Source organism: Schistocerca americana, chromosome 1, assembly GCF_021461395.2.
Source record: "Schistocerca americana isolate TAMUIC-IGC-003095 chromosome 1, iqSchAmer2.1, whole genome shotgun sequence".
Classification (NCBI taxonomy): domain Eukaryota; kingdom Metazoa; phylum Arthropoda; class Insecta; order Orthoptera; family Acrididae; genus Schistocerca; species Schistocerca americana.
In genome coordinates, this window is record NC_060119.1 from 1,020,748,135 (window position 1) to 1,020,754,369 (window position 6,235).

At 39.9% G+C, this 6,235-nt stretch overlaps 1 non-coding gene across 1 annotated transcript; it reads left to right on the forward strand.

Moving 5' to 3' along the window:
* The first annotated feature begins 1,515 nt into the window (after window positions 1-1,515).
* Window positions 1,516-1,599, forward strand: Trnap-ugg. The gene has a single exon. It is a non-coding gene; the product is annotated as a tRNA-Pro (tRNA).
* Window positions 1,600-6,235: the final 4,636 nt, after the last annotated feature.

A 6,235-nucleotide genomic window follows, 5' to 3' on the forward strand; every position in this document is an offset into this window, starting at 1 on the left:
AGTCTCCCTGGAAAAATGCCTTGAGTTAGTGATGCATAGTTCAGACAAGACTGGGCTTATTACATGGAAACAAACTTTTAGTACTATATTCGAAACACCATCAAAACAACATGAGCTTTCATTCTTGAGAGACTGTATAATTTCCTTAATTTCAGAACGAAAAGTTGGTGGTACACCCATGTGAATGAATTTTATAAAAGTCATATTTTCAACATACTGCTGTAATTTTGATCTTCAACATTTCGTCCCTACTCTTTCCACTATATTTAAGAAATGATTATTAAATACATTTGCTTGCGGGAACTCGTCGTTTATAGAACTTCCGTTCAGTTATAGCGATGTTGTTTTGTTCTGCGGCTGGTTGTCCTGATCTCGTTTCACTAAATTTCATATTGTCCTTAGTCTGTTGTCAAAAGTACTGATTTCTGGCATTATGTTCATTTTCCTTGATTCTTAATAACCTTTCTTAGTAGTTTTGAGTATTTTTTGTAGTGTAAAACTACAGCAGGATCCCTACTTGTTCATGTCGAAAGATACATTCCCCTTTTCCTTTCACAAGATACTTTAATCCCTCTAGTGACCCAAGATTTTTTACATGGGTGTTGAGTGCTTTTTCTGATTAGCTTATGTGGAAGGCTATTTTAAAATAATGGTATGAATTTATCTTGAAATAGATTAAATTTTATGTTAGCATTTGTTTCTTTATAAATTACGTCTCACGTAGTCTCTTGGAAACTATTCAAAAAATCATTCGTCCTGGAGACTTTAATTATTCTTACTGATTTCCTCTGAGGAGTGTCCATACTGTAAGACACTGTGGTATTCATCCCAACTAACTGCGCATCGTGGTCAGGGAGAGCATCTGTCGTTGTTCTGTTTCTTGTTGCTTCGCTGGAAATTTATGGCGTGCTGGTCGAAATACATTGCTTATCGGAGTATTCGTTCTGGACAAAAAAAAAAAAAAAGACAGCAAAATGGTACTTTCTGCTAACAAGGTCTCCATATCTTATATGCGAGCTTATGAAAGATTGTCCATAATACACGACAGCGTTGAGATGAGTGACGACAGTTCGTAGATACAGGTCGGGGTGTGTCGGTTTACGAAACATACTGCGATGCTGTTTGCTACCAACTATGATACCCAGGAACAGAGGACTCCACTTTTCTCTATTCCCAAGCATAAGCAAGTACTCTGATGGAGGAAGTTTAGATGTTCTAAAACTGAAGACAGCATTTCTGTCCATGTGGCCATACTACAAACTTGTTGTCTGTATACCTCCAAAAACATTTATACTTTATACTTTGATTGAAATGGTTTGTCCTCACGGTTTTCCGTTAAAATGTTAGCTACTGTTGTAGACAGGAGGCCACCAACGTCAAAACTGTCAGTGTTTTTTTTTTCAAAAAATTAGTTTTTGAGTGTCAAGTTAGAAGAGGTAAACATATCTTTGAAAACATATAGGATGTGCTCTTCCAGCTTACCTCCTTTTAGATATAGCGATTCCACCAGAGCCGGCCTGAGTGGCCGAGCGGTTCTAGGCGCTACAGTTTGGAACCGCGTGACCGCTACGGTCGCAGGTTCGAATCCTGCCTCGGGCATGGATGTGTGTGTTGTCCTTAGGTTAGTTAGGTTCAAGTAGTTGTAAGTTCTAGGGGACTGATGACCTCAGAAGTTAAGTCCCATAGTGCTCAGAGCCATTTGAACCATTTTTTTGATTCCACCACAAGCACTCGTCTGAACAAAGAGACCACATCGAGACTCACTAATATTTCGGTTGGTTGGAGCTAAAAGTTCTTGAGTTTTGTATATAATGTTCACGTTTCTCTACCAAAGGGTTCAAAAGCGAAGCGATATGATTGTCTAGATATCATTTTGGAGCTTCAGTATTGCTCACGATGAGGAGAAGCGGAACTTCTTCGTTATGTATGTTATAAGCCACATGGCTGTATTTGAGGATAACGCGTGTCTTCCGTTGTACCACATCTATAGAAACCCTCTGGAGGCGACGATACGCTGAGTCGTGTAATAAATTTTTCATCATGCTGAAATAAAATGTGGCAGCAGGAAGGATCGGAACGTTTTTCTCTCGTCGGTGGTAACGTTTTGCTTGCAAGTGAGCATCTTAGTCACAGTCATTCATGTCACCCATTGTATTTCTTCAGCAGTCTCGTTGGTAAGTTCAGCGGCTCTGGTAAATTCTTTGATTGGCGAAGTACTAGGATTGAGGGTAAAGTTTAATTCTCCAACACAGGTATCACAGCGGTGCTCAGTAGTTTATCTGTGAAACTGAACATAGTAAGTCCTCATATTTTATTTCTTGTTCTGAAAGGAGTGTAAGTCCAAGGAACTTGGAAGTTTGAAGTGCCATGACTTGCCGCCGAGTCCAATCCAAGAGCGATCATCCACACCCTGAAATCCGCTGACAGAACCTTCACAAATTTAGATGAAGTGAAAGCAGACTTGTGCAGACTAACTGATTCTTGCTTTGTATAACGGATTCTCTCTCTCACTAATGCCTCACTTGCGTGTTGTTCGAACCTACCAGTAACAAATCTAGCAGCCAGCCTCTGAATTGAATCGATGCCTTCCTTTAAGCTGACCTGGTACGGATCCCAAACACTCGAGCGGTACTCAAGAATAGATTGCACTAGCGTCCTAGATGCGGTCTCCTTTACAGTGAAACACATTTTCCTAAAATTCTATCAATAAACCGAAGTCGACCAATCGCCTTTCCTACCCCAATCCTGACATGCTCGTTTCATTTCATATCATTTTATAGCCTTACGCCGAGATATTTAAGCGGCCTGACTGTGTCAAGCACATCATATTCAGTACCCTGTCGTAACGACTTTCCATAACTCAGATTGCTGAATGGGCTCGAACCGAAAGCCAATAAATTGGAGAAAAAATCATGGTCTGTAGGCAACAGCAAACATTTTTCAGTGAAGCCACTGACTGTCTTGTCTTATTGTGGGATAAAAATAACACTTATGGCGTTCAACTTTGGAATAATAAATGGTTTACTTACCTTTTGGTGTTCCGTCCCTCAATCTGTAAAAATGGAGGCCTTATAGCATCACTTTGTTGTCCGCCTGTCTGTCTGTCTGTCTGTCTGTCTGTGCGACTGTGAGGAACCCTTTTTCTCAGGAACAGGTACATCTACATCTACATCTACGTGATTACTCTGCTATACACAATGAGTGCCTGGTAGAGGGTTCAATGAACCACCTTCAAGCTGTCTCTCTACCGTTCCACTCTCGAACGGCACGCGGGAAAAGCGAGCACTTAATTTTTTCTGTTCGAGCCCTGATTTCTCTTATTTTATCGTGATTATCATTTCTCCCTATGTAGTTCGGTGGCAACAGAATGTTTTCGCAATCTGAAGAGAAAACTGGTGACTGAAATTTCATGAGAAGATCCCGTCGCAACGAAAAACGCCTTTGTTTTAATGATTGCCACTCCAATTCACGTGACACTATCTCCCCTATTTCGCGATAATACAAAACGAGCTGCCTTTCTTTGTACTTTTTCGATGTCATCCGTCAGTCCCACCTGATGCGCATCTCACACCGCGCAGCAATACTCCAGAATAGGGCGGACAAGAGTGGTGTAAGCAGTCTCTTTAGTAGACCTGTTGCACCTTCTAAGTGTTCTACCAATGAATCGCAGTCTTTGGTTTGCTCTACCCACAATATTATCTATGTGATCGTTCCAATTTAGGTTATTTGTAATTGCAATCCCTAAGTATTTAGTTGAATTTACAGTTGTCAGATTTGTGTTATTTATCGCGTAATCGAAATTTAGCTGACTTCTTTTAGTACTCATGTGAATAACTTCACACTTTTCCTTATTCAGGGACAATTGTCACTTTTCGCGCCATACAGATATCTTATCTAAACCATTTTGCAAGTCGTTTTGATCATCTGATGACTTTACAAGACGGTAAATGACAGCATCATCTGCAAACAATCTAGGACGGCTACTGAGATTGTCTCCTATGACGTTAATATAGATCAGGAACAATAGAGAGCCTATAACACTTCCTTGCGGAGTAGGCGTATGAAGGTCAAATTTAGGCTACATATAAGGTCTATGGTCCCTTAGTAGTGGAAAACTTTTAAGCTTTTAAGTAAATGCAATCAAAAGATAAGACCATTTATCTCACATATTTTGTTACTCGGAAACTCACTCTTCAAAATCTACAGTGTACTTCCCGTTGACCAAGAATCATGAAATTTTGCAAAAAACAAGGTTTCCAGTACAAGTAAAGGAAAAAATCCAAATATTGTTAATTTGTAATTATGTAACATGAAAAATATTTTTTGTCATTTTTCATCCATCTGTCCGTCTGTTAAGACCCCTTCATCTCTTGAAAAGACTCGTGTGTCAAGTTCAAATGTATGTCACATACTAGGGTGTATGTTCCTTCGTGGTGTAAAATATTACCTACTAAGTCAATGCATTCAATACATACAGACATTTATGTCAGATATTGTAATACTCGAAACCTCACTCGTCAGAATCTATAGGGTATTTCCCAATGATGTAGAATCATGAGATTTCGCGAGAAGCAAGTTCTCACAACACAATTAAAGCAAAAAAAATCTTAAAACTTTAGACTTTAATTGTGTCACATAAAAAATATCTTTTTGCCATTAGAACACTGCACTGCTCGTCCATAATAGCATAAGAGACGAACATTCCTGCATGCAAACGTAAAATGTAAATTGTACTCACGTGTCGGTAAGTAAATAAAAATATTTTATTAAGTCTTCTTGTAAGTAGGCTGTTTAGGTTTTTTTTATTGGTAACGCCACCTCTGTATGAAAACCACTGGCTGTGCTGTGTGCAGTCTGTGGCTGCTTTGCATTGTTGTAATACTCGCCATTGTAGTGTTAGGCAGCTGGATGTGAACAGCGCCTAGCGTTGCGCAGTTGGAGGTGAGCCGCCAGCAGTGGTGGATGTGGGGAGAGAGAGATGGCGGAGTTTTGAAATTTGTCATGAACTGCTATATATATTATGACTATTAAGGTAAATATATTGTTTGTTCTCTATTAAAATCTTTCATTTGCTAACTATGCCTATTAGTAGTTAGTGCCTTCCGTAGTTTGAATCTTTTATTTAGCTGGCAGTAGTGGCGCTCGCTGTATTGCAGTAGTTCGAGTAATGAAGATTTTTGTGAGGTAATTGATTTCTGGAAGGTATAGTTTAATGTTAGTCAGGGCCATTCTTTTGTAGGGATTTTTGAAAGTCAGATTGCGTTGCGCTAAAAATATTGTATGTCAGTTTAAGCACAGTCATGTATAACTGTTCAAAAAGGGGACGTTTCATTCTCTATCTTCATATATCACCTAAAGATTTTGTTAATGTCGTGGAGTTCCTGGGACTGATATCTTGCGAGTATCTATATCAAAAATAGGCAAAAGTTGTTGAGAATCTCGATTTCCAGGATTGATGAACTATACATATACGATTCATCAACCTAGTAATCCCGATCCTCAATTACTTTTGCCTATTTTTTCGAGATATGTATACATTGTCCACTAAACCCTCAGTGCGTGAGCCTTGTTCGCACATGGCCAATTGTTATCTTCCCCGTGTGTCTCGCGTTTTCATTTCATTGAACCTTATAGTAATGTGGGGCAGAGAGAAGACCAAACACACGGAGCCCCGCAGTCTTGGAAGTCCCTCTCCTTATCACGAAGCTGGTGGAGCGCTGGAGCTTAAGACAGGCTTCCAGTATCGCCGGCACACGCGCCGCACGTGCTTCTTCCCAGCCAGAGCCACTCAGAGAACCGGAAGGGGCGCCAACATGGGCCGATCGGTCGGAGGAAGAGAGAGAACAAAGAACACGTGCCACAAACTTCCACCGCCGATCGCCATTCCGAGAGATCTCTATATATATATCCCTAACTTACATTTCCATTATCGGAACTTTGCGTTTCACTTAGAACTTTTTTCAGCGCCTGCACCGAAATGTTAAAAGTTCTTACAGTCTCGATAGCCATCACGTCAGCGATAGAAATATACGATCTCTCTAAAATGAATGTTTTTGCCGCAGAGAAGAGGCGTTTTAGGAGGAAGCTGCGATTAAGCGTCTATTCGAAAACCTGTGTAAATAAGTCACACAATATGGTTCTCCTATCACTAATAATGGAAGAATACGTGTACCATGTATCTTATTCCATTGCAAAACAGATTTAGTAACAAAAATAGAAAAAATATACTGAAGTG